The 26,500-nt window shown below is 39.9% G+C and overlaps 1 protein-coding gene and 1 non-coding gene across 2 annotated transcripts in view; one reads left to right on the top strand and one right to left on the bottom strand.

Annotated features, from left to right (window-relative positions):
- Nucleotides 1–26,500, bottom strand: part of Zswim5 (zinc finger SWIM-type containing 5) — a 111,704-nt gene that overhangs the window by 45,075 nt on the left and 40,129 nt on the right. The window lies entirely within an intron of this gene.
- Gm22092 lies at nucleotides 21,541–21,647 on the top strand. The gene has a single exon (XR_003955553.1). It is a non-coding gene; the product is annotated as a U6 spliceosomal RNA (small nuclear RNA).

Here is a 26,500-nt window from a genome sequence, read left to right as displayed (position 1 = left end):
TTTTCCTTTAAAATTTTTCACATTGTATTTAATTTACTTACATTTAGTGTGTGTGTGTGTGTCTGTGTGTGTGTGTCTGTGTCTGTGTGTGTGGATGCGCAATCGCCACAGCATGTGTGTAGAGATCTTCTACTACATGGGTCCCAGGGAACGGAACTCAGGTCATCAGGCCTGGCAGGCACCATCTTGCTGGCCCTAGAACACATTTCCTTTTCATTTCTTTTTTTCTACACCAACCCCAACCCGCAAGATAGGGTTTCTCTGTGTAGTCTCGGCTGTACTGAAACTCACTTTGCAGACCAGCTTGGCCTCGAACTCACAGAGATCTGCCTCACTCTGCCTCTGTTTCCCCAGTGCTAGGATTAAAGGAGTGTATCAGCACACCTGGTTTAAGAATATGTTTTTCTTAAAGTCACTTTAAATACAACATATGTATAACTACACATGCAAACATACATACATAAACACACACACACACACACACACACACACACACACACACACACACACACGGCTCTATAAACTAAGTATTCCTTTGTATTAGACTGGCTTTATTTAAATAAATTTGGTTTTGATGAAAGTGTAGAATTAATTAGAATTTCTCATCTAATTCTTGCTTACTGGAAAGTCCAGCTGTATACAGCAGAAAATAAGGCAAGTTACTTTCTTTTTAGATCTGTTACCTAAAACAAAAACAAACAAAAGTAGCCATGAGAACTGTTAAAACTCCAACAATAACATTTATAAAATAACTAATTTCCTTCTTGGAAAACTTAACTCTCGATCTTACTAGCTAATGCTAACAAGTGCAGTGGGACAGTTCCAGAGACTAACAGTAAAATACACACATCAGGGATCAGGGGCTGAGTTACAACTCCAATAGCCCTCAAGTCCTTTTTGCCTCAGTTTCTTAATTATGCAAATGAACATAATGCTTAATCAGATTCATGTGAAAGTGCTTTCTAAAGAACACATTTACCCAAAATACCACTCAATAACAATCCCAACTAGCCAGGGCCAGGGCCTATATAAATTCCCAAGAAGCAGATGGCGCCCACACATTGGATCAGGGTGTGGAAGATAAAGTGAGGAGCAGTATTGTTATTCAGGAATACAAATGATGCTGCCCCATTACTCTGAACGCTACTTGGTTTGTTTGTATTAGAGAGGTCACCCTAAGCTTCTCAGAGCAGCTGAGTAAGCTGAAGGGTCCTTCTTGCTGCCATCTGCTCCCTTCCCAGACTCCTCTGGCAAATCAAGGGGTTCCCTTATATTAACCTCTAAAGAACAGCTATGGCCCTTTCTCTTCATCAGCCTCAGAAGGCAGCAGTCTCTATTCTCTGTATTAGCAACCAGAGCTAAAGACCAAAGCCTCCCAAATGCAGGCACTCACCTCTAGATATAGCTTTCCACCACCCAGTTCTCTAGAATTATGTTGTTTTGGCTTGCAATTCTATAAGGGAATTAAGTGTATGGTTTTAAAGTTTCAGGATTTTAAATAAATAAATATATCATATATATAATAATTTTAGAAGTATTTCATGTTAAAAAGAAAAATAACATATTTATCTGGAAAATTCATTTAAATATCTAACATACAGAAAACACAATTACTTTAAAGCAGTAATTTCACCAGGCATGACAGCATATACCTGTAATCCCAGCACTTGGGACATGCAGACAGGTGTATAAGGAGTTCAAAGTTATTGTCACCGTAAGCTACATAGAACATTTGAAGCTAGTCTGGGCTTTATGAGAGTTTCTCTCAAAACAAATAAACAGCACAAAGACCTCACTTTATGGTGCAAGATGAAGTTATATTGGTGGATAACCAATCAATTTGGAACTATAGATCAGAAATCTCTTTGGTTCAGAGATTTGAAAGAAACTATTACATACCTCAAACAGCTCTCTGTAAAAACAGTGTGCACGGGGGCTGCACCAGGCTAGCCCTAGCATGTATATCATAGCTTCCAGCTTAGTGTTTTATGGGATTCCTGAGTCTGTGAATGAGTAAGTTTTTTATTTTTGTGCCATCTCTTGGACTCTTTTTCCTTCTGTCTGTCTTATCGGACTTCAATATGATAGCTTTTATTTTATATTATTACATTTTGTTGTATTTTATTATTGTTTCTTAAAAGCCTGCTCTTTTCTAATAAGAGACAGAAAAGGATTGGTTCCAGGTGAGGTGGGCAGAACTAGGAGTAGAGGAAGGGGAAACCATAATCAGGAAAGATCATGTGAGAAAAGGAATCTATTGTCCTTTTTTGCTGGTTTTTCCAACAGGGTTTCCTGGCTGTCCTAGAATTCCCTCTATAGATCAGGCTGCTAGGCTGGCCTAGAACTCACAGAGATCCTCCTGCCTCTGTCAAGTGGCATGTGCCTCTGTGCCAGGCTAGGAATCTATTTTCATTAAAAGAGGGGGAAAAACCAGTGTTCACATATACAAAGTATACATGTTGCTAAAACAGGTGTTATATGGGTTCTCTCTGTGTGTGTGTACATGTATGAGATATGGACACACATACACATACCCCTCCCCACACACACACCAGCCTGGCCTCAAACTCCCTATGTAACTGAGGAAGATCTTGAACTTGTTAATGTATGTAAGACATACAGACAGGCAGACAGAAGCACAGACACACTCACATGCTCATGCACACACGCTCCCCAGGCTAGCCTCAAACTTCCTAGGCAGTTGAGGAAATTCTTGAATTTCTGATCTTCCTACCTCTATCTCCCAGGTGCTGGGATTACATGTGTGTACCACTATATCCTGTTTATTCGTTGTTGGGGATAGAATCCAGTGGTTTGTGTATGCACTTTACCAACTGAACTACACACATGGCAGGTCTCTACCTAGGTTCATAATTAAAGAGAAAGACAACATATAATTGTAATCTTATTTCATAAACTAGTCTACTCCAATTCAGGAGCCTACGTCAATAGGGTGGAGGGTATTAAAAACAATAAATTACTTTTCAAAAGGAAAACATTATACTTAGCTATTTTTGACTGACCACAATACTGAATAATCAAATTTCTATTTTTGTGTCTTCAACATAGTATTCAGATTTATTTTATTTTTTAATATGTACTTATTAGATTGTATGAATATTTTGCCATATATATATATATATATATGTATATATATATATGCACAATGCATGTGCCTGGTGCCATGGAGTTCAGAAGAGGGTGTTAGATCCGTGAAACTAGAGTGAGAGATGGTTATGATGTGGGTGCTGGGAACTGAGCCCAAGGCCTCTGCAAGAACAGTCATGCGTTAGCCCGCAGGCCAGTTCTACAGCCCTCAGGTTTATTTTAAAAGCACTATATTTACTTAGAAGCTAAGTGCTTGGTGCATACCTATAATCAGCATTGATGGTATGACAAGGATCCCAAGTCAGAGTCAGTTTGAGTCCTACTGTGAGATTTTGTATCAAACAAAAGAAAACTCACAGAAACCATTTTCCAGGAGGAAAAGGGTTTCCTTCAGGGTGGATATGATTAAGATATGTTTATACATTTATGAAATTATTGAAGAATATTGACCACACTGGCCTTGAACTTACTAAGATCCACCTAGAATTAAGGACATGCATCACCATGGCTGGCAATAAAAGATTTTCTGTTACTTCTCTGAGATGATGTATACTGAATTAAGACACTGAATTAAGTCACCAAAATAATTTATTTAAATGTATATATATATATAGTGTGTGTGTGTGTATTTAGCACAGTGTCTGCCATTCCACTGCAATAAAAATGTTATCATTCCAATATTCTGATTATAACTTTAGCTAGCTTCCTTATTCTCATCTCCTTTCAAGGACTCCTTGTTTCATGCAGATTCTAGTCTCAAATTATCTAAAGAAAGTGCCCATACATCCACATCTCCACATCATATGAATTGTAATCAAATTCTTATGGAATAAAAGCATAAATTGCAGATGATCTTAACCCTCATCTTTCCTAAACTTCATGACATCTTATTTTCAGTATGGCCTTTTTAATATGGAGATGAATGCAAATTCCCACACAACATTCTTTATTTAAGGGGTTCATACATGGTAAGAACAACATTCCTAACATTTATAGCATTTTGGTCAGGACCTCATATCATCCTCTGGCTCTCTATTCTTTTGTTCCATCTCACACACTGACCTGTGTGGGGTTGCAAGAATGTCGACATGAATTCAATTAGCACAATCCTCTCATTCTGTTTAGACACTGGAGCAAAACCACTTTTTATACTTTGTATAATAACCTGGTTCCAGACAAAACCAATCAGATAAAAGGCATTCTCATTAAGCTTTTACTGGGATCTAAATGCTTTCACATCCTCATTTGGATCTGAGCAGTTCTTCACAGGAAAAATCCCTAGTGTTAGCAATTCTCTGAGTCAAACTATAGCGCCGCACCATCCCATCGACTGGCCAGCCAACCCTTCCATGCCCTTCTCTGGCTTTTCATGCTTTACTCTCTAGTCTCAAAAGCAGGGAGCAATACTACGATGCAGAGTGGCAGCTCTCAACCTGTGGGGAGTGACCCCCAAGTGATCCTTTTACAGGGATTCCATGAGATGCCCTGCATATCATTTATCTACGTTACGATTCATAACAGTAGCAAAATTACAGTTATGAAGTAGCAGCAAGAATTTTATGGTTGGAGGTCACCACAGCACAAGGAACCATATCAAAAGGTGGCAGCATTTAAAAGGTTGAGAACCGCTGACACAGAGATTCTTTTTCACGTACACTACTTCTTTAGAAAGAGTGCCTTAACACATTTTGGGGAATCTAAATGGTGAATTATGCATTTCTAGGTCCTTATTTTTCATATAATTTTTATTTTACATAACTTTTTAAACATTTATTTTGTGTGAGGTGGGGGGGAGGGAGCAAGTGCCAGGGCACATGTGTCAAGGTCAGAAGATCACTCTGGGAGTCGGTTCTCTTGCTACTATGTGGGTCCTGGGGATCAATCTCAGGTTACCAGGATTGCTGATGCAAGTGCCTTTATCCACCGAGCCGTCGCATTTGCCCCTAAACTGTGAATTGTACACTTATAGGTTCTCATGTTCATATGATATTTTTGTTTTATTTTAAATGACTTTTAACCTTTATTCATGAGGAGGTACTGGTATGCATGTGCATACTATAGCTACACGTGGAGGCTAGAGGAGAACATGTGGGAGTCTGTTTTCTCTTTCCACTAAATAAGCTCCCAGAGATAAGACTCAGCTTGTCAAGCTTGGTGGCAAGCACCTTTACCCGCTACCGTCTAGCCGGCTCAACTTTTCTTTTTTCTTTTTTAAAGAAAGTTTAAATTTGATTATAAAACAGTCATGAGCTAAACTAAAGTGCAATTTGCTCTGCCCTGATTTCAGAATGAAGCAGAGTAGAGCTCCAAAAATGCATGGGGAATTGGCCTCTCTTCTTCTTCTCAAATAATTCATTTCTTAGTTTATGTATTTTTAATTCAAAATTTATTTTATGTGTATAAGTGTCTTGCCCGCATGTATATCTGAGCATCACATGTAAACCTGGTGCTCTTGGAGGCCAGAAGACGGAACACAGACTCCTGGAACTGGAGTGACAGATGATTGTGAGCTGCCATGTAGGTGCTGGGAATCAAACCTGAATCTCCAAAAAAGCAGCCAGCTCTTAACTACAGAGCTATCTTTAGCCTTGTATTTTCCAATTTTGTAGTTATAGTTCTCTCTCTCTCCCTTTCCCTCTCCCTCTCTCCTCTGTGTGTGTGTGTGTGTGTGTGTGTGTGTGTGTGTGGTGTGTGTATGTGTGTAACACAGTATACAAGTGCAAAGTGCAGGTCAGAAGACAATTTGCAGGAGTTTGTTTTCTCTTTGCACCATGTTTCAAGGATTGAACTCAGTTGATCAAGCTTGGTGTTAGGCACCTTTTTTCTGCTGAGAAATCTTGTTGGCCCCTCATGCATTAAAAACAAAAATCTAGGGGGCTGGTGAGATGGCTCAGCGGGTAAGAGCACTGACTGCTCTCTGGAAGGTCCTGAGTTCAAATCCCAGCAACCAAAAGAGGGTGTCAGATCTCATTACAGATAGTTGTGAGCCACCATGTGGTTTCTGGGATTTGAACTCAGGATCTCTGGAAGAGCAGTCAGTGCTCTTAACTGCTGAGCCATCTCTCCAGCCTGATAAGTTTATTTTTTTAATTGAAATAAGGAAAGGGGCTAGGGATGAAACAGAGAGAACACTTTCTACCAAGCTCAAGAACATTTAAACCTCACATACACACAGACACACACACACACACAGACACAGACACAGACACACACACACACACACACAGAGAGAGAGAGAGAGAGAGAGAGATCCTTAAATTACATCACTGTATGAGGCCATATCCAGAGAAACAGGATTACAAAGTGTCAATGAAAACAAGCTCTGGAGCCAGCTGGAGAACTCAGAAGGTAAAATTGCCTGTCACAAGTGGTGGTTAGCTTGTTAATTTCACAGAACTTAGAATCACCTAATAGATGCATCTGGACATGCTATAGGGAATTACTTTGATTATATGAATTGAGGTGGGAAGATTTGCCCACTGTGGATGACACCATTCCCTAGGCAGGGTATCCTGAACTGTGTAAAAGCACAGAAGGGAAACTGAGCCTTAGTACCATGCACTCATTTTTCTGTTCTGACAGCAGATGTGACCAACTGCTTCAAGCTCCTGATAGCTTGACTTTCCTACTCAGAAAGAGTATGACCTAGAACTGTGAGCTAAGATGAAGGCTTTCTCCCTTCAGCTGCTTTTGTTTTATCACATCACAAGATACTTGATGATCTAAGTGCATCCCTGGGTCACACAGTGGAAGGTAAACCAACTCTGAAAAGTTGTCTTCTGACCTCCACATGAGTGCTGTAGCATGCACACATTATACACATACATATAATAATAAATGAAACAAAGAGAACAGGCTCTACCATCAAACCTGGGTTCAAATGTTGGCTGTTACTTAGTGTGTTCCTTGACCTTTCACTTTCAGTGCCTTGGGTTCTTCATATGCAAATGATATTTAACTATTGTGAGGATTAGATAAGCAAATATGAATAAAACAGATTAGTGCTTGGGCTACTGTAAGTTCTCCTGGTTGTTTCATTTTTTAAATAATTAGTTATTTGTCATTTTGTGTATATGTATAGGAGTTCAGGCTGTGCAAACCATAGCTCATATGCAGAGGTCAGAAGACAATTTGTAGGCGTTAGCTAGCTTTTCTTCCACTGTTTGGGTTCAGGGGGTTGAACTCTTTATCCAGTGAGCCATCCTACTGGTCAATACACAATAAGTTATCAATGATGATTGTTAAAATTCACTTAGCAGCCACTCATAGCTTCTGTTTCAATGAAGATGAGAGCAAGTATACTTTTCCTATTCTTTTCATGGGGCATATATTTGTTAAAAGCCTAGCATGACACATATAAAACAAACATAAAATGACTCTGAAATGTAGAAACCAGAGGTCAAGCTAACAAGATCTAGACCCAAGAAAAGACAGGATTATAAGATATTTGAGCTTTCTTTTTTATCCTTCATGACCTCAGATTTAGGGATAAAGAAAGCAGCAATCCAGAAACGTTAACTGATACAGAAAAATAAAAAAATAAAAACCTTTGCCCTTTATAGTCAAAAAATGAAGGAAAGAACAGACTAGTACAAAATATTTAAGACAATATACTGTACTCCAGATGAACAGCACAGAGACCACTGTAACTCTACCAGCAAAGGCTAGGTTAGGCTTTGCCCACTGGAAGGCATTTTACTTCGAGCTTACTGGTGAGTCAGGACTTTCACCACACAATGGTAGTCAGGCCTTTTGCCAGTCTACATCTATTAGAGGTCATGAAGCAAACAGTAATGAGGCATGTCTGCTCTTCTAATTCAGCATGGAGACAGCTCAACAGGTGTGATGGTTTGTATATTCTTGGACCAGGGAGTGGTACCCTGTGGAGGTGTGGCCTTGATGGAATAGGTGTGACCTGGTTGGAATAGGTGTATCATTGTGGCTGTGTGCTTAAGACTCTCATCCCAGTTGCCTGGAAGTCAGTCTTCCACTAGCAGCCTTTGGATGAAGACGTTAGAACTCTCAGCTCTGCCTGCGCCATGCCTAATGCCTGCCTGGATACTGCCATGCTCCCACCTTGATGATAATGGACTGAACCTCTGAACTTGTAAGCCAGACCCAATTAAATGTTGTTTTTAGAAGACTTGCCTTGGTCATGGTGTCTGTTCACAGCAGTAAAACCCTGACTAAGACAATGTAATCAAGACTTCTACATTCATGTGGCAATAATGAGCTCCTCTTCCATTCCTGCCACTGAAGTATTGGAGAATGTATTAAAACAGAGGTTCAGGGGCTGGAGAGATGGCTCAGTGATTAAGAGAACTGACTGCTCTTCCAGAGATCATGAGTTCAAATCCCAGCCACCACATGGTGGCTTACAACCATCCATGATGAGATCTGATGCCCTCTTCTGGGGTGTCTGAAGACAGCTACAGTGTACTTACTTACATACATAAAACAAATAAATTAATTAAAAAAAAAAAGGACAGGGTCTCTGTGTAGCTGTGGCTGTCCTGAAACTCACTCAGTAGATGAGGCTGGCCTCAAACTCACAGAGATCCTCTTGCCTCTGCCTCCAGAGTGAGATTAAAGTTGTGCTCCACCTCACATGGCTTAATATCCAGGGTTTTATAATGTTCCAAATGTCCAGTGGACGTTTGTTCATCATTTCAAGGAAGAAAGTCTCAACCTCATTCAAATAGATAATCAATAAATACCAACCATGAAGTGACAGGTGTTAGAACCTGTCAAAGCTTTTAAAATTTGTATCACATTTTAATTTATTTTGTGTGCATATGTATGTATATGGGTGGGTTCAGGAACTCTACTGCACATAAGTGCAGGTCAGAGAACAACTTAGGGAGTCAATTCTCTCCTTGTATTTTGTGAGTGCTGGAGCTGAAACTCAAGTTGTCAGGCTTGGCCACAGGGGGCCTTCACCAGCTGAGCCATCTTCCTGACCTCTTGACAAAGCATTCAAAGGAGCTATCATAAAAACACTTTCAACAAGCAATTACAAACAATCACAAAACACATTTTGAAAATAGAAACTATCAGAAAAGAAATGTAAGATGTTTAACCAAGTTGAAATTAGAGAACTTAAAATACGACCTTGAAATAAAAAAATTCAATGAATGGTCTGAACATGAGACTAGTTGGGACACAGGAAAATGTCAATGAAGCAGAAGACAGAGCGATAGAAATTACCCAGTCAGAGAAGAGGGTGGGGGAGAGTGAAAACTAAGCAAAAATGAACACCAAAGAGAGGCTCAGGATCTCAGAAAGTAGCGAAAGCTCTAGTCTCATTTCATCCCCACAAGGAGAAAAACCAAGGCTGCAAGTACCTGGCGTGATTGCTGAGGGCTTGCAAAGTCAGATATAGAACACTTGGTCACTGCTCAGAAGAGTCACACACAAAGAAGCACACACCACACACATCAAAGTCAAACTCTTGAAACCTACATCCAATTAATCAGATTCTTCTCTCCTCTCTCTCTCTCTCTCTCTCTCTGTGTGTGTGTGTGTGTGTGTGTATGTGTGTGTGTGTGTGTGTGTGTGTGAGAGAGAGAGAGAGAGAGAGAGAGAGAGAGAGGACGAATCTCTGAAGGCATTTCTCTCACAGATAAATTAGAACCTTACAAAGGTTCTAACCCCTAAGACTTGAGGCAAACAAATTCACAGATTTTGTTTTTCAACGAATTATTCAACAAAGATATAAAAGCACAGAATACACACTCTGACTACAAAAGGGACAAATAGGAAAACATCCAGGAAGGATCAGACCAAAGAAAACAGCTGAACTCAGCAGCTAAACATTAAATCCCAAGTCTCACGTCAGGCATCTGACATTTGGCAGTGGCTGTAAGCTTAAAGTCTGCCCTATGTTCTTGGCTGCTTATGACTTACATGACCTCACTTCTGAGGTGGCTCTTCTGCTTGTCCCTTCCTTTAGCAGAAATTCATGTTCCTGGCAACTCTACAGAGGGTTTCATTGTATCTTAGGCTTCATTCCCTTAGCTTCGAACACTGTCTCCTGCAGAGAATCTGATCCGACCATGTCTTGACTCCCAGGCCTTTCCTTTGAAATCTAGGCAAGAAGGTTCTGTGATCTCAGAACTTTTATATTTTACATGCCTGAAAACTGCATCACACACGTGATAGCAAGATCCATCGCCAAACTGAATGTTGGCTGGACCACAGCTGTCTGGGCAGTCAAACCTCTAAAAACACTTTCTGAAGAACCCCTGTGTGAGCAGTTCCCTTTTCAAAGTAGTCTCTTATGAAGGAATGTACATCTTTACATCTTTGATCTTGACAGGGATGGGTAGAACCAATTCCCAAGATGCTCTCAAGGCTTCTTTCTTGTTAGTCTGATATAGGGTACTTGGCTTGTCTGTAAGGACACACTCTTCAACAATCCCACCACTGGTCTCAACTTCATACATTCTTTTTTAAACAAACTACAAGTTTTTCAAATCTATTTGGCTGATAGTCTCACTATAAATCTTACTAAAAGAGCCAGCAACAGCCAGGTCACAGAAAAATGATACAGAACCTAGAAATTTCTTCTACCAGATAAATTAATATGTTACCTTTAATTTTAGCTTCTCACAGAGTCTCGGGCATGTAGATAAAATCTTTGCCAGAATGCAATGCAATGACCTTTAACCTAATTCTCCAGAACCTACTACCATCTGGAAAACTGAGAGCCTAGACATTATTATCTGTGCTCTACCAGCAGTCTGGTCTTCCGAGTGCTTTACCAGAATTTTTCATTAAGTTGCACTTATAGAATTCTAGGCTTTTCCTAGCCTGCTTCTCCAGACTTTTCCAAATTCTTCCCATAAACCAGCTCTCAAGGCCTCTGAACCATGTGGTAAAGAACCGTGACATCAATGATGCCATCTCTCAGTGCCAATTTTCTGTTAGTGTGGTGTTGCTATAATAAAATACCCAAGGAAAAAAATATAAGGGAGAGTTACACGATATGTTATTACAGTGTGAACCCCGAGATTGTGTTACTTCCTGAAAAACAACAAAACAAAACAAAACAAAACAAAACAAAACAAAACAAAACAAAACACCTGTTGTGGTGTGGCTCACCTTAAGCACATACCTCTAATCCCAAACAATGAAGGTAAAGTTAGTTTGTAGAAGGAAGCATCCATGTTTGAAAGTGATGTCTAATTAACTGGCAGACAAAGTGACGCATCAGAGAAAGATCTGACAGAATAGGATATGCCCAGATCTAATGAGAACACAGAGAAAAGAGAAGCTACTTATGAGAGCAGTGCGGAGTGAGAGAGGAGGAGACAGTTTTACTGGGAGAGTTTTACAGAGACAGACTGAAAGGAGAACAAGCTAGACACAGGAAAAGACAGAACAAGCAGTGAATGAGGAGCCAGAAGATTAGAAGAGATGGCTAGAGTTAGTATGAGGCCAGCAGGGCAACTCTGGTGAGGTCAGATTGAATCAGTCAGCTTGAAGAGGAAGGGATTGGAGCCAGGAAAGTTGAGTTGAATCAGCCAGAACTCAGAAAGAACACGAAAGGGTGAGCTTATTCAGCAGTAAGTTTCAGAAGCTGAAAACATTCTAGGCCTAGATTAGACTGTATGGAAGCTAGAAGCTTTCAGGACTAGGCCTTGTTTTGCAGACTGAGGCAGTAAAGCCTCCTAGACAACAATTAGAGCAGGTGAATAAAAGGTACTTTTACAAGGGGGACTGTTTTATTTTGGCTCCTGGTTTCAGGCATTATGGTCATTAGGCTCTGTTGCTTCTGGGTGGGTATGCAGCAAGGCAGAACATAAGCTGGAAAGAAATGGTTTCCGAATGTTGTTCACGTTATGGTGACTAAAAGGAATAAGAGAGAGGGTGGTGGTGCTGAAATAAGATACAGCCTTGTCAAAGCCACCTCTTCCTGCAGTGATCGGCCTCTTGCACAGTCCACTCAATAAGAACTCATCAGTAGATCAACCACTGAGGAAGATAGTGCTGTCACGATCCATCACCTATTAACATCACTACCAGCTGGGGACTAAGACTTCAACACATAAACATTTTGAGAAATACTTCCTGTTCAAGACATAAAAGCACACATGGTTTGCACAAAGCCCTAGGTTCCAACCATACACTGCAGGAAACAAAGTTATATTTTTTTCAGTTTATACAACATCTGAAATTACAAAATTATAGGAGTAGAGAATAGATTAGTGGTTCCTAGGAGTTAGATGTAAGTAGCAATACAACAGGAGGGCCAGAGATAGAGTTTCATGCTGGGTTCTCTTCAGAGAATCCTCAGGTGAAGACAGGATTCTTGATTTTGTAGCAGAAAAGAATTTTAGGGTAAGCCAAGATGAAAAAGAAAAAAATTTGTTAAGAAGAGATTTTTGTTGCTACTTGCACATAGTATGCATGTGTGCATGTTTGAGTGTGAGTGTGTGTGTGTGTTACTCAGAGCGTTGTGTTTGCTAGTCAAACACTTTGTTACTGAGCTACATCTTAATGCTTAAGAAAGTTTTAACATAGTTTTAAGTTTAGAGCTGGAGAGGTGACTAGGCAAGAAGGACAAGGCACACCTACTGTGGGTATGGGCTTTCCATGAGAAAATTCATTTGAGTTCCTTAGCAATAGCCAAATAAAAAGTTTTACTGGCTCTCGGGTTACATCTCTAAGGGTTGCTAAAGGACTTGGATTACAGGGTAGTTTTGGATTTATCTTGGATAGAGCTGTTATCTGAACAGGTAAACCATGAGTCACAAGGGTTGCACATAAGACATGCCTTTTATTGTAAATGGGGGTTCTTGTGGGATTCATAGACACTGCATATTGACAGCTGGGAAAGGAGAAAGTCATGTATGTCCTAGCGTTAAGCATGACTCATTGCTATTCGAACATTCTTATTTGAAACATTTATATAAAAAGAAGACTATCTCTATTTAGGCAACCTTTAGAATAAATGTGAATTGTGCTAGAACTCTATACTCTCAGCTGCTGACAGGCTTCAACCAGATTCCTGGATGAGGGTCTCCTTTCCCTTCCCATGTTCCCTTTTTTTCCTCTGTCTTTGTCTTGTTGCATATGAATTGGCAGAGAAAGAGGCATGAGAAAAAAAGTGAGTGTGATTGTCTTCTGGTAATAGAAATAGCTGCGTGGTGGTGGTGCACACCTTTGATCCCAGCCCTCAGAAGGCAGAAGCAGGCAAATCTAGTTCGAGGGCAGCCTGGTCTACAGGTGAGTTTCAGGATGGCCAGCACTACATGGAGAAACCCTGTTTTAAACAAACAAACAAACAAACAAACAAACAGACAAAAAATCTGGGGAGGCTGGAGATAAGGCTTAGTGGTTAAGGTCGCTTGAGTGCTTTCAGTGGTTCTAAATTCAATTCCCAGGAACCACGTTGTGGGTCACAGCCATCTATAATAAAATCTGATTACCCATTCTGATGTGCATGAAGATAGAACTTATGTACATAAAATACATGAATAAATAAATCTTAAAAAAGAAAAGGGCTGGTGAGATGGCTCAGCGGTTAAGAGCACTGACTGCTCTTCCGAAGGTCCCGAGTTCAAATCCCAGCAACCACATGGTGGCTCACAACCACCAGTAAAGAGATCTGACACCCTCTTCTGGAGTGTCTGAGGACAGCTACATTGTACTTACATATAATAAATAAGTAAATCTTAAAAAAATGATTACAAAAAGGATTATATGAAATTCCTAACCTTAGTCATCTCATGAGCTCACAGTCTACTGGAGGAAAACAACTTAAATGAAAACCATAATTCATTAACGACAATAGATCTTAATTATGAACTCATTTTTTTCTGTTCTTAAGAACTATCAAGTAGCTGGGCAGTGGTGGTGTACGCCTTTAATCTCAGCACTTGGGAGGCAGAGGCAGGAGGATCTCTGAGTTTAAGGCCAGCCTGGTCTACAAAGTGAGTTCCAGGACAGCCAGGGCTACACAGAGAAACCCTGTCTCAAAAATATCAAAAAAAGAAGAAAAGAAAAAAGAAAAAGAAACAAACAAACAAACAAACAAACAAACAAAAACCAACCAAAAAAACCAAAAAAACTGTTAAGTAGATCCTATTATTGTTTGATAGATGAATAAACTCACATGTAGTATAGATTACAGCTAGTAAGTGATATGAAAGTTACATGGAACATATAAATGACACAGAGGTTAGGAGTGGCCAGTGGTATCCAAGGAGTCTGGGAATGGCACAATTTCAGAGAATTGATTTTGATATATACTGAGGAGTTACTCCCACATTCTAAGCAGAAGGACCAATATATGCAAAAGTTGCAGTAATCATTTCATTTTGAATGCCAAAACATCATATTAAGCCATATTAGGTTTATATAATACAAACTAGTAAAAAAATATGTAAATTTCACAGATGTGAGATAAAAGACTCCAATAAAAGAGGACTTCTAACTCTGTTTTCTTCTCATAAAATAAGAAATTTGAGGTGAGTTACTATTTTAAAGCTATTTTATTACATTTAAAGTTGTTGTATGCATGGGCTGGGGTGGTTTGCACACATCTCAGCATGTGTCTTCTGCCATGGGGTTCAAAGTCAGGTTTTCAAGCTTGCCGGTGGGTGCCTTTATCTGTGGAGCCACTTCAATGGTCACAATTTTGTTTTTCTGAGACTGGGTCTTTCAGTGAGACTTACAAGTCTTGGAGTTTAGGCTAGGGGCCAGCAGTTAACTCCAAGGATTTTTCCAACCTCCCAGCACTGGGATTACAAACCTACTTTTTATGTATTCTGAGGACTGGATTTAGGTCTTGGCAATCCCTTGTTTATTTCTGTTTCTTCTTGTTTTTGTTTGTTTGTTTTGAGACAGGATCAATTACTGAACAATCAGACTGGCCTTGAACTCACTATGTAACCAAGGGCAACCTTGATCTTCTGATTCTCTTGGTTCTGCCTCATTAACAATAGGGTTACAGATGTGTTCCACCATGACAGTTTATTCAGTGCTGGACACCTGAACTCAGGATTAAACTCAGGTTGTCAGGCTTGGCAGCAGACCCTCAACCCTACTGAACACTCCCAAGCCCACATTACTATTTTTACTGTAACTCTGGATTAACTTCTGTCTTGCACCCCTTTGGTTCTATTCTGTTACAATTGGCAGTTAAATTGCTTATGGTGAAAGCTAAAGACTTTGGAATTAGTTGGGAAAATAAAACTACCATTTATAACATCACTTCTTTGGAAAAATAACTTTTAAATGAAATATGGCATGTAAAGCAATTGTTCTAAAAATGTGGATCCTCTATTCAAATGTATTCTAAATGTCTGTTCAGAAGGAAAGAAAGAGACGGGTCCTTTAAAAATATTAGACTTGGAAGGAGCTGTGGGCCTTACAGAAAAGTTAATGAATAATCTTTTGTGTCTAATGCCAATTAGCTTTTTATAACAGTGCCAACCTTCAAAGAACAGGAAGTAGCTGAGAAGAATTCGAGACAAAATTTCTATGCAGGCTGTAAAAAGCAGCAAAGGGTAATCTCAGAAAAAGAATGATTATGTAAGCAAAAACACTTCCTTTCCTATCCAGTTCAAGTGAGAAAAAAGAAGGATGCTGAATGATATTGAGAGTCAAGCTAAACCTGGCCTGGGATAGCAACAGAAACAACCTCTATGAGAAATCTACAAAAGAGCACTGAGCAGGACGCTTGCCTGGTCCTGGTGTGCTCTCTAGGACTGAAAGAGAAACACACAGAATGCACTCTTCCTCTTACCCTTTACAAAGGGCGAGGGGAGCTGAGCACAGTGGTGCACACCCTTGGTTCAGCACTCTGGAGAGAAAGGCAGGCAGATCTCTGAGTTCTGGGTTAGCCTGGTCTACATTCCAAATTCTAGGCTAGCTGTAGTTACATAGAGAGACCTTATCTTAAAAAACAAAAACAAAACAAAACAACAAAAACCAAAACCACTTCTCATTAAACCAAAAAAAAAAAAAAAAGTCAAAGCTAAATTACAATAGCAAAAGTCTTGTGATGAAGTATACAGGTATGCTGAAATGTTCTATTTAACATAATTTTAAAAAAAGATTTATTTATTTTACTTATATGAGTACACTGTAGCTGTCTTCAGACACACCACAAGAATGCATCAGATCCCATTACAGATGGTTGTGAGCCACTATGTGGTTGCTGGGATTTGAACTCAGGACCTCTGGAAGAGCAGTCAGTGCTCTTAACCACTGAGCCCTCTCTCCAGCTCTATTTAACATAATTTTATGTTTTATTCTAAAGCTCCAGATTACATGCTAATTTTTCCAGGAAAAGCTGTTTAAATTTTCCCTTTACAAACGAACCTGTAACCCAGCTAACAATGTATTCTGCAACCCTATAGGAGGAACAACAATATGAACTAACCAGTAGCCCCCAGAGTTGAGTCTCTAATTGCATATGTAGCAGAGGATGGCGTAGTCGGCCATCAATGGGAGGAGAGGCTCTTGGTCTTGCGAAGATCATATGCCCCAATACAGGGGAATGCCAGAGCCAGGAAGCAGGAGTGGGTGGGTTGGGGAGCAGAGCGGGGCTGGGGGAGGGTATAGGGGGCTTTGGGGATAGCATTTGAAATGTAAATGAAGAAAATATCTAATAAAAAGAAGAAAAAAACTTAAGGTAAAATGCTGGGATTATAGGCATGTGGAAAATATTCCTAGTGATGCCACATGGACACATCATACCTAGTATGTATTTTATATTCAAGCAGATTGCCTTCCTCTACCCCACCTGGCAAAATCTCTCTAAATGGCTTCACCATTCACCCAAGTCCTCACCTGAGAAATCCAGGATAAGCCTGGGAGTGTCTTCTCTAGTCTTTCAACTACATCATGTTGAGTCTACCTCAAAGACAAATCACTCCTTTTGCTTTTCCCACTGCTCCTGGCAGCCCTGATCTACTACTGAGACTGCTGCAAGAGCCTCCCAACTCTCTCTCTCTCTCGCTCATTAATAACTTAAGTCATAAGTACCTTTTCTTTATTTTTGAAAGGATCTTATTATCTTATTGTATCTATACTGTATCTCTTACTGTAGTCTATACTGAGCCATTTTCTACTAGGTAGCTAAACTGATCTTTGACATAAATTAAATTAGATCATGGGAGAAAATATAAGCAATTACTGTGCCCTATAAGTTACTGTCCAAAGTATATAAGAAACTTCTACAAGTCAGTAGTAAAAATGGCGCAATTAGACCATAAAAACTTTAAATAACCAATTTTCCAAAGATATGCAAATAACCAACAAGCAAGACCGTCACTCAAGAACTACAAATGACTATGGACATGATCATACATGTGTGTAATTTCAGCACTTAGGAGACAGGCAGGAGCATTAGAAGTTCAAGGCTAGCCGGGCACACACACACACACACAAACCTGTCTCTCTGTATTTCCTCTTTCTTTTTTTTTTTTTTTTTTTAAAGATTTATTTATTATTATATGTAAGTACACTGTAGCTGTCTTCAGACACACCAGAAGAGGGTGTCAGATCTTGTTAGGGATGGTTGTGAGCCACCATGTGGTTGCTGGGATTTGAACTCTGGACCTTCAGAAGAGCAGTCGGGTGCTCTTACCCACTGAGCCATCTCACCAGCCCGTATTTCCTCTTTCTCTTACCCCTTCTTTCTGCATTCCTTCCCATGGCGACTTTCCGGACCTTGTTCTTTGGGACCTGAGAACTTGCCCAAGAGTGGCTTCCCAATAAACATGCCTTTATCTACTTTAATTTGGCTTGAATTGACTCATTTCATTGGTGGACATAATTTATCAAACCCACCTCATACTCAACAGAATATGCTGTTACTGTTCAAAAACTAGAGGCTGGCCAGGAGTGATGGCTCACATCTGTAATTGCAGCATTCAAGAGAGAAAGGCAAGGGGATCAGCGCGAGGTCAAGGGCAGCCTGATTTACACTGAGCTCCAGGCCAACCAGGGTGACAGAATAAGACTCTGTCTCAAAAACAGAACAAAAACCCCACAACACACTCAAGCGCAGGGGAGGATGGACTGAGCCCTTGTTTATTACTAAACAGAATAAAAAGAAATTCCTGGATTGACAAGGTGGCTCAATGGGTAAAGACACTAGTACTGAGCCTGACAACCTGAATTAGGTCCCTGGAACTCACATAGTGGAAAGAAAGAACCTACAAATTATTTTCTGACCTCCACATGAGCCATAGCACATGTGTTTCCATATACAGATACACTTGCAGACACACAGATAATAAAATAAACAAAATTTAAAATAGTTCTGTTTATCTTTATTAGGATACAACTGCAACAAAAGAACTACACAGAGATCTTTACCTATAAACCACATAGCATGCTTTACTGTGAGAAACACTGTTGATGTTAAACACTATTTATGCATATTGCTAATTGTTAGCATTAACAATCATAATTCTACGTGCAAAATATTAAATTAAAGAGATATGGAAAAATCTATAATATTAAATATAATTTGGAAAATATTGATATGAACTTATTACTTTGAAAACATATTCACTGGGTAGGGTGTGTGTGGGGGGTACCTCTAGAAAGTCCCAGAGACCTGGGATGTGAGAGGCTCCCAGGAATCAATGGGGATGACCTTATCCAAAATGCCCAACAGTGGGGAGATGGAACCTGAAGAGACCACCTCTAGTAGATAGACATGACCCCAGTTGAGGCATGGGGCCACCCATCCATCTTCAAAATTTTTGACTCAAAATTGTTCCTGCCTAAAGGAAATGCAGGGATAAAACCAGAGCAGACTGAAGGAAAGGCCATCCAGTGACTGGCCAGCCTTGGGCTCCTCCATCCCAGGCACAGGAACCAAACCCTGACACTATTACTGATGCCCTGTTGTACTTGCAGACAGGAGCCTAGCATGGCTGTTCTCTGAGAGGCTGACTGACACAGATGCAGATGCTTACAGCCAATCACTGGATTCAGGTTGAGCACCCCTAAGGAAGAGTTAGGGGAAGGATTGAAGGAACTGAAGGGGATGGCAACCCCAAAGGAAGAACAACAATATCAACTAACCCAGACCCCTCAGAGCTCCCAGAGACTAAGCCACCAACCAAAGAGCATACATAGGCTGGTCCATGGCCCTGGCACATATGTAACAGAGAACTGCCTTGTCTGGCCTCAGTGGGAGAGGATGCACCTAATCCTGTAGGAACTTGATGCTCCAGGGAAGGGTATGCTGGCAGGGATGGGCAGGTGGGGAGCACGCTCTCAGAAACAAAGGGATGGGGGTGGGGTAAAGAACTTGGGGAGGGGAACAGGGAAGGGGGCAACATTTGAAATGTTAATAAATAAAATAATTTAATAAATTAAAAAAAGACATATTTACTGAGCCAGGGTGGTGATGTACCCTTTTAATCCCAGCACTTAGGAGGCAGAAGCAGGTGGATCTTTGTGAATTTGAGGGTAGCCTGGTTTACAATGCAGTTGTTACACAGAGAAACTCTGTCTCAAAAAACCAAAACAAAACCATATTTCATAACTCAATTAGAAGGCTTAAAAACGAGACCATGGGCTCAGCATTAAAAGCACATGGAACCTGAGCCTTATTCCCAGCACCCACATGGCACGTCATAACTGTCTGTGACTCCCTTTCCAGGGGATCACATGCTCCCTCATGACCTCCTCAAGCATCAGGCACACATGTTGTGCATATGTATACATGCAGATAAAAACGCTTACACGCGTACAATAAAAATAAACATGTATTTTAAAAATGACACCAGTAAGGCAACAAGCACAAACTGTAAGTAGATCCTGGTTTCTAAAACCCATTTCTCATAAAAGTAATTACTTGGTAAATTCCAGGTCTAAATAACTAAGTATCATTTTTTTTCTTGTTTATTTTATATTGTCTAAGATCCAGGAGGTTCTAAAAGACAATATGTTAAGAGAACTAAACTCCAATTGGAAAGGGCTTCCGTTAGCTAAGTTTAGGACAATCTGCACAGACATACTTCTTTCTACTTTAGTAGCATGACACTCACAGCAGCTGAAAAGCACAGTAATGGTGGTAAGGGAATAGGCAGAGACTTAGAAGCTGCAACCGGTAGGACAAATCTAGCCAGCCACTTGTTTTTATGAATAAAACATTACTGAATTCCAGCCACAGCCATTCATTAATTCACTCTCTCTGCTTTTGTACAACAACAGTAGAGTTGTGGTTACAAAAGAGATAGTATAGATCACAATGGTTAAATGTTCACTACCTGGAGACAGGGATACAAATCGGTAAAGAAGAAATAAAGATACCACTATTTGCAGATGATATGATGATAAATGACCCCCAAAATTCTACCAGAGAACTTCTCCAGCTAATAAACAACTTCAGCAAAGTGGCCGGATATAAAATTAATAAACTCAAGTAAACCAGTAGCCTTCCTTTATACAAAGGATAAACAGGCTAAGAAAGAAATTAGGGAAACAACTCCCTTCACAATAGCCACAAATAATATAAAATATATTGGGGTAACTCTAACCAAACAAGTGAAAGACCTGTATGACAATAACTTCAAGTCTCTCAAGAAAGAAATCGAAGAAGATCTCAGAAAATGGAGAGCTCTCCCATGCTCATGGATTGGCAGAATTAACATAGTAAAAATGGCCATCCTGCCAAAGGCAATCTATAGATTCAATGCAATCCCCATCAAAATCCCAACACAATTCTTCAAAGACATGGAAAGAGTAATTCTCAAATTCATCTGGAAAGGCAAAAAACCCAGAAGTGAAAACAATTATTAACAATAAAAGAATAGCGTGGGGAATCACCATCCCTGACCTCAAGCTTTACCACACAGCAATAATGATAAAAACTGCATGGTATTGTTGCAGAGACAGACACGTTGATCAATGGAATAGAATTGAAGACCCAGAAATAAAACCACACACTTACGGTCACTTGATCTTTGACAATGATGCCAAAAATATACAGTGGAAAAAAGAAAGCATCTTCAATAAATGGTGCTGGTCTAACTGGCTGTCAGTATGTAGAAGAATGAAAATAGACCCATATTTGTCACCTTGTACAAAGCTCAAGTCCAAGTGGATCAAGAACCTCACCATAAAATCAGATGCACTGAATCTAATAGAAGAGAAAGTGGGAAAGATCCTTGAACTCATTGGCATAGGGGATAATTTCCTAAACAGAACTCCAATGGCTTATGCTCTAAGATCAAGAATTGATAAATGGGACCTCATGAAACTGGAAAGCTTCTGTAAGGCAGAGGACATAGTCAATAAGACAAATCGACAACCTACAGATTGGGGAAAAAAAATCTTCACTAATCCCACATCCAATACAGGGCTAATATCCAAAATATATAAAGAACTCAAGAAGTTAGTCACAAAAAAACCAAACAACCCAATAAAAAAAATGGGGTATAGAACTAAACAGAGGTGCTCGCTTCGGCAGCACATATACTAAAATTGGAACGATACAGAGAAGATTAGCATGGCCCCTGCGCAAGGATGACACGCAAATTCGTGAAGCGTTCCATATTTTTACCTTTCCTTAATATCTCTTAATATCAATGGACTCAATTCCCCAATAAAAAGACATAGACTAACAGACTGGCTACACAAACAGGACCCAACATTCTGCTGCTTACAGGAAACCCATCTCAGGGAAAAAGACAGACACTACCTCAGAGTGAAAGGCTGGAAAACAATTTTCCAAGCAAATGGTCTGAAGAAACAGGCTGGAGTAGCCATTCTAATATCGGATAAAATCGACTTCCAACCCAAAGTGATCAAAAAAGACAAGGAGGGACACTTCATACTCATCAAAGGTAAAATCCTCCAAGAGGAACTCTCAATTCTGAATATCTACGCTCCAAATGCAAGGGCAGCCACATTCATTAAAGACACTTTAGTAAAGCTCAAAGCACACATTGCACCTCACACAATAATAGTGGGAGACCTCAACACACCACTTTCATCAATGGACAGATCGTGGAAACAGAAACTAAACAGGGACACAGTGAAACTAACAGAAGTTATGAAACAAATGGACCTGACAGATATCTACAGAATATTTAATCCTAAAACAAAAGGATATACCTTCTTCTCAGCACCTCACGGGACCTTCTCCAAAATTGACCATATAATTGGTCACAAAATAGGCCTCAACAGATACAAAAATATTGAAATTGTCCCATGTATCCTATCAGACCACCATGGCCTAAGACTGATCTTCAATAACAACATTAAGAATGGAAAGCCAACATTCACGTGGAAACTGAACAACACTCTTCTCAATGATACCTTGGTCAAGGAAGGAATAAAGAAAGAAATTAAAGACTTTTTAGAGTTTAATGAAAATGAAGCCACAACGTACCCAAACCTGTGGGACACAATGAAAGCATTTCTAAGAGGGAAACTCATAGCTCTGAGTACCTCCAAGAAGAAACGGGAGAGAGCACATACTAGCAGCTTGACAACACATCTAAAAGCTCTAGAAAAAAAGGAAGCAAATTCACCCAAGAGGAGTAGACGGCAGGAAATAATCAAACTCAGGGGTGAAATTAACCAAGTGGAAACAAGAAGAACTATTCAAAGAATTAACCAAACAAGGAGTTGGTTCTTTGAGAAAATCAACAAGATAGATAAGCCCTTAGCTAGACTCACTAGAGGGCAAAGGGACAAAATCCTAATCAACAAAATCAGAAATGAAAAGGGAGACATAACAACAGATCCTGAAGAAATCCAAAACACCATCAGATCCTTCTACAAAAGCTTATACTCAACAAAACTGGAAAACCTGGACGAAATGGACAAATTTCTGGACAGATACCAAGTACCAAAGTTGAATCAGGATCAAGTTGACCTTCTAAACAGTCCCATATCCCCTAAAGAAATAGAAGCAGTTATTAATAGTCTCCCAGCCAAAAAAAGCCCAGGACCAGATGGGTTTAGTGCAGAGTTCTATCAGACCTTCAAAGAAGAACTAATTCCAGTTCTGCACAAACTATTTCACAAGATAGAAGTAGAAGGTACTCTACCCAACTCATTTTATGAAGCCACTATTACTCTGATACCTAAACCACAGAAAGATCCAACAAAGATAGAGAACTTCAGACCAATTTCTCTTATGAATATCGATGCAAAAATCCTTAATAAAATTCTCGCTAACCGAATCCAAGAACACATTAAAGAAATCATCCATCCTGACCAAGTAGGTTTTATTCCAGGGATGCAGGGATGGTTTAATATACGAAAATCCATCAATGTAATCCATTATATAAACAAACTCAAAGACAAAAACCACATGATCATCTCGTTAGATGCAGAAAAAGCATTTGACAAGATCCAACACCCATTCATGATAAAAGTTTTGGAAAGATCAGGAATTCAAGGCCCATACCTAAACATAATAAAAGCAATCTACAGCAAACCAGTAGCCAACATCAAAGTAAATGGAGAGAAGCTGGAAGCAATCCCACTAAAATCAGGGACTAGACAAGGTTGCCCACTTTCTCCCTACCTTTTCAACATAGTACTTGAAGTATTAGCCAGAGCAATTCGACAACAAAAGGAGATCAAGGGGATACAAATTGGAAAAGAGGAAGTCAAAATATCACTTTTTGCAGATGATATGATAGTATATATAAGTGACCCTAAAAATTCCACCAGAGAACTCCTAAACCTGATAAACAGCTTTGGTGAAGTAGCTGGATATAAAATTAACTCAAACAAGTCAATGGCCTTTCTCTACACAAAGAATAAACAGGCTGAGAAAGAAATTAGGGAAACAACACCCTTCTCAATAGTCACAAATAATAAAAAATATCTCGGCGTGACTCTAACTAAGGAAGTGAAAGATCTGTATGATAAGAACTTCAAGTCTCTGAAGAAAGAAATTAAAGAATATCTCAGAAGATGGAAAGATCTCCCATGCTCATGGATTGGCAGGATCAACATTGTAAAAATGGCTATCTTGCCAAAAGCAATCTACAGATTCAATGCAATCCCCATCAAAATTCCAACTCAATTCTTCAACGAATTAGAAGGAGCAATTTGCAAATTCATCTGGAATAACAAAAAACCTAGGATAGCAAAAACTCTTCTCAAGGATAAAAGAACCTCTGGTGGAATCACCATGCCTGACCTAAAGCTTTACTACAGGGCAATTGTGATAAAAACTGCATGGTACTGGTATAGAGACAGACAAGTAGACCAATGGAATAGAATTGAAGACCCAGAAATGAACCCACACACCTATGGTCACTTGATCTTCGACAAGGGAGCTAAAACCATCCAGTGGAAGAAAGACAGCATTTTCAACAATTGGTGCTGGCACAACTGGTTGTTATCATGTAGAAGAATGCGAATCGATCCATACTTATCTCCTTGTACTAAGGTCAAATCTAAGTGGATCAAGGAACTTCACATAAAACCAGAGACACTGAAACTTATAGAGGAGAAAGTGGGGAAAAGCCTTGAAGATATGGGTACAGGGGAAAAATTCCTGAACAGAACAGCAATGGCTTGCTCTGTAAGATCGAGAATTGACAAATGGGACCTAATGAAACTCCAAAGTTTCTGCAAGGCAAAAGACACCGTCAATAAGACAAAAAGACCACCAACAGATTGGGAAAGGATCTTTACCTATCCTAAATCAGATAGGGGACTAATATCCAACATATATAAAGAACTCAAGAAGGTGGACTTCAGAAAATCAAATAACCCCATTAAAAAATGGGGCTCAGAACTGAACAAAGAATTCTCACCTGAGGAATACCGAATGGCAGAGAAGCACCTGAAAAAATGCTCAACATCCTTAATCATCAGGGAAATGCAAATCAAAACAACCCTGAGATTCCACCTCACACCAGTCAGAATGGCTAAGATCAAAAATTCAGGTGACAGCAGATGCTGGCGTGGATGTGGAGAAAGAGGAACACTCCTCCATTGTTGGTGGGATTGCAGGCTTGTACAACCACTATGGAAATCAGTCTGGCGGTTCCTCAGAAAACTGGATATAGTACTACCGGAGGATCCAGCAATACCTCTCCTGGGCATATATCCAGAAGATGCCCCAACTGGTAAGAAGGACACATGCTCCACTATGTTCATAGCAGCCTTATTTATAATAGCCAGAAGCTGGAAGGAACCCAGATGCCCCTCAACAGAGGAATGGATACAGAAAATGTGGTACATCTACACAATGGAGTACTACTCAGCTATTAAAAAGAATGAATTTATGAAATTCCTAGCCAAATGGATGGACCTGGAGGGCATCATCCTGAGTGAGGTAACACATTCACAAAGGAACTCACACAATATGTACTCACTGATAAGTGGATATTAGCCCAAAACCTAAGATACCCAAGATATAAGATACAATTTCCTAAACACATGAAACTCAAGAAAAATGAAGACTGAAGTGTGAACACTATGCCCCTCCTTAGAAGTGGGAACAAAACACCCTTGGAAGGAGTTACAGAGACAAAGTTTGGAGCTGAGATAAAAGGATGGACCATGTAGACACTAGCATATCCGGGGATCCATCCCATAATCAGCTTCCAAATGCTGACACCATTGCATACACTAGCAAGATTATGCTGAAAGGACCCTGATATAGCTGTCTCTTGTCAGAGTATGCCTGGGCCTAGCAAACATAGAAGTGGATGCTCACAGTCGGCTATTGGATGGATCACATGGCCCCCAATGAAGGAGCTAGAGAAAGTACCAAAGAAGCTAAAGGGATCTGCAACCCTATAGGTGGAACAACATTATGAACTAACCAGTACCCCGGAGCTCTTGACTCTAGCTGCATATGCATCAAAAGATGGCTTAGTCGGCCATCACTGGAAAGAGAGGCCCATTGGACACGCAAACTTTATATGCCCCAGTACAGGGGAATGCCAGGGCCATAAAAGGGGAGTGGGTGGGTAGGGGAGAGGGGGTGGGTGGCTATGGGGGACTTTTGGTATAGCATTGCAAATGTAAATGAGCGAAATACCTAATAAAAAATGGAAAAAAAATAAAATTAAAAAAAAAAAAAAAAAAAAGAACTAAACAGAGAATTCACAACAGAAGAATCTCAAATGGCTGAGAGGCACCTAAAGAAATGTTCAAAGTCCTTAGCAATCAGAGAAATGCAAATCAAAACAACCCTGAGATTCCACCTTACACCTTCTTCTTCTATGGGTCATGAATTGGTGACATGCCTTCACACTGCCTACTTACAGATCACAAAGATTTTTCTACCATGTATAATTCTTAAGTTTTCTATTTTACTGGCAGATCTTGGGCCTGTTTGTTTCTTTGTTTTGTTGGGTCCCATTATGTAACCCTAATTACCCTAGAGCTCACTGCACATACCAGGCTGGCTTTAACCTTCAAGCAGTTTCCT

The sequence above is a fragment of the Mus musculus genome, chromosome 4 (genome assembly GCF_000001635.26).
Source record: "Mus musculus strain C57BL/6J chromosome 4, GRCm38.p6 C57BL/6J".
NCBI classification, from domain to species: Eukaryota; Metazoa; Chordata; class Mammalia; order Rodentia; family Muridae; genus Mus; species Mus musculus.
The sequence above is the reverse complement of the archived record's forward strand: the minus strand, read 5'-3'. Positions and strand labels throughout refer to the sequence as shown.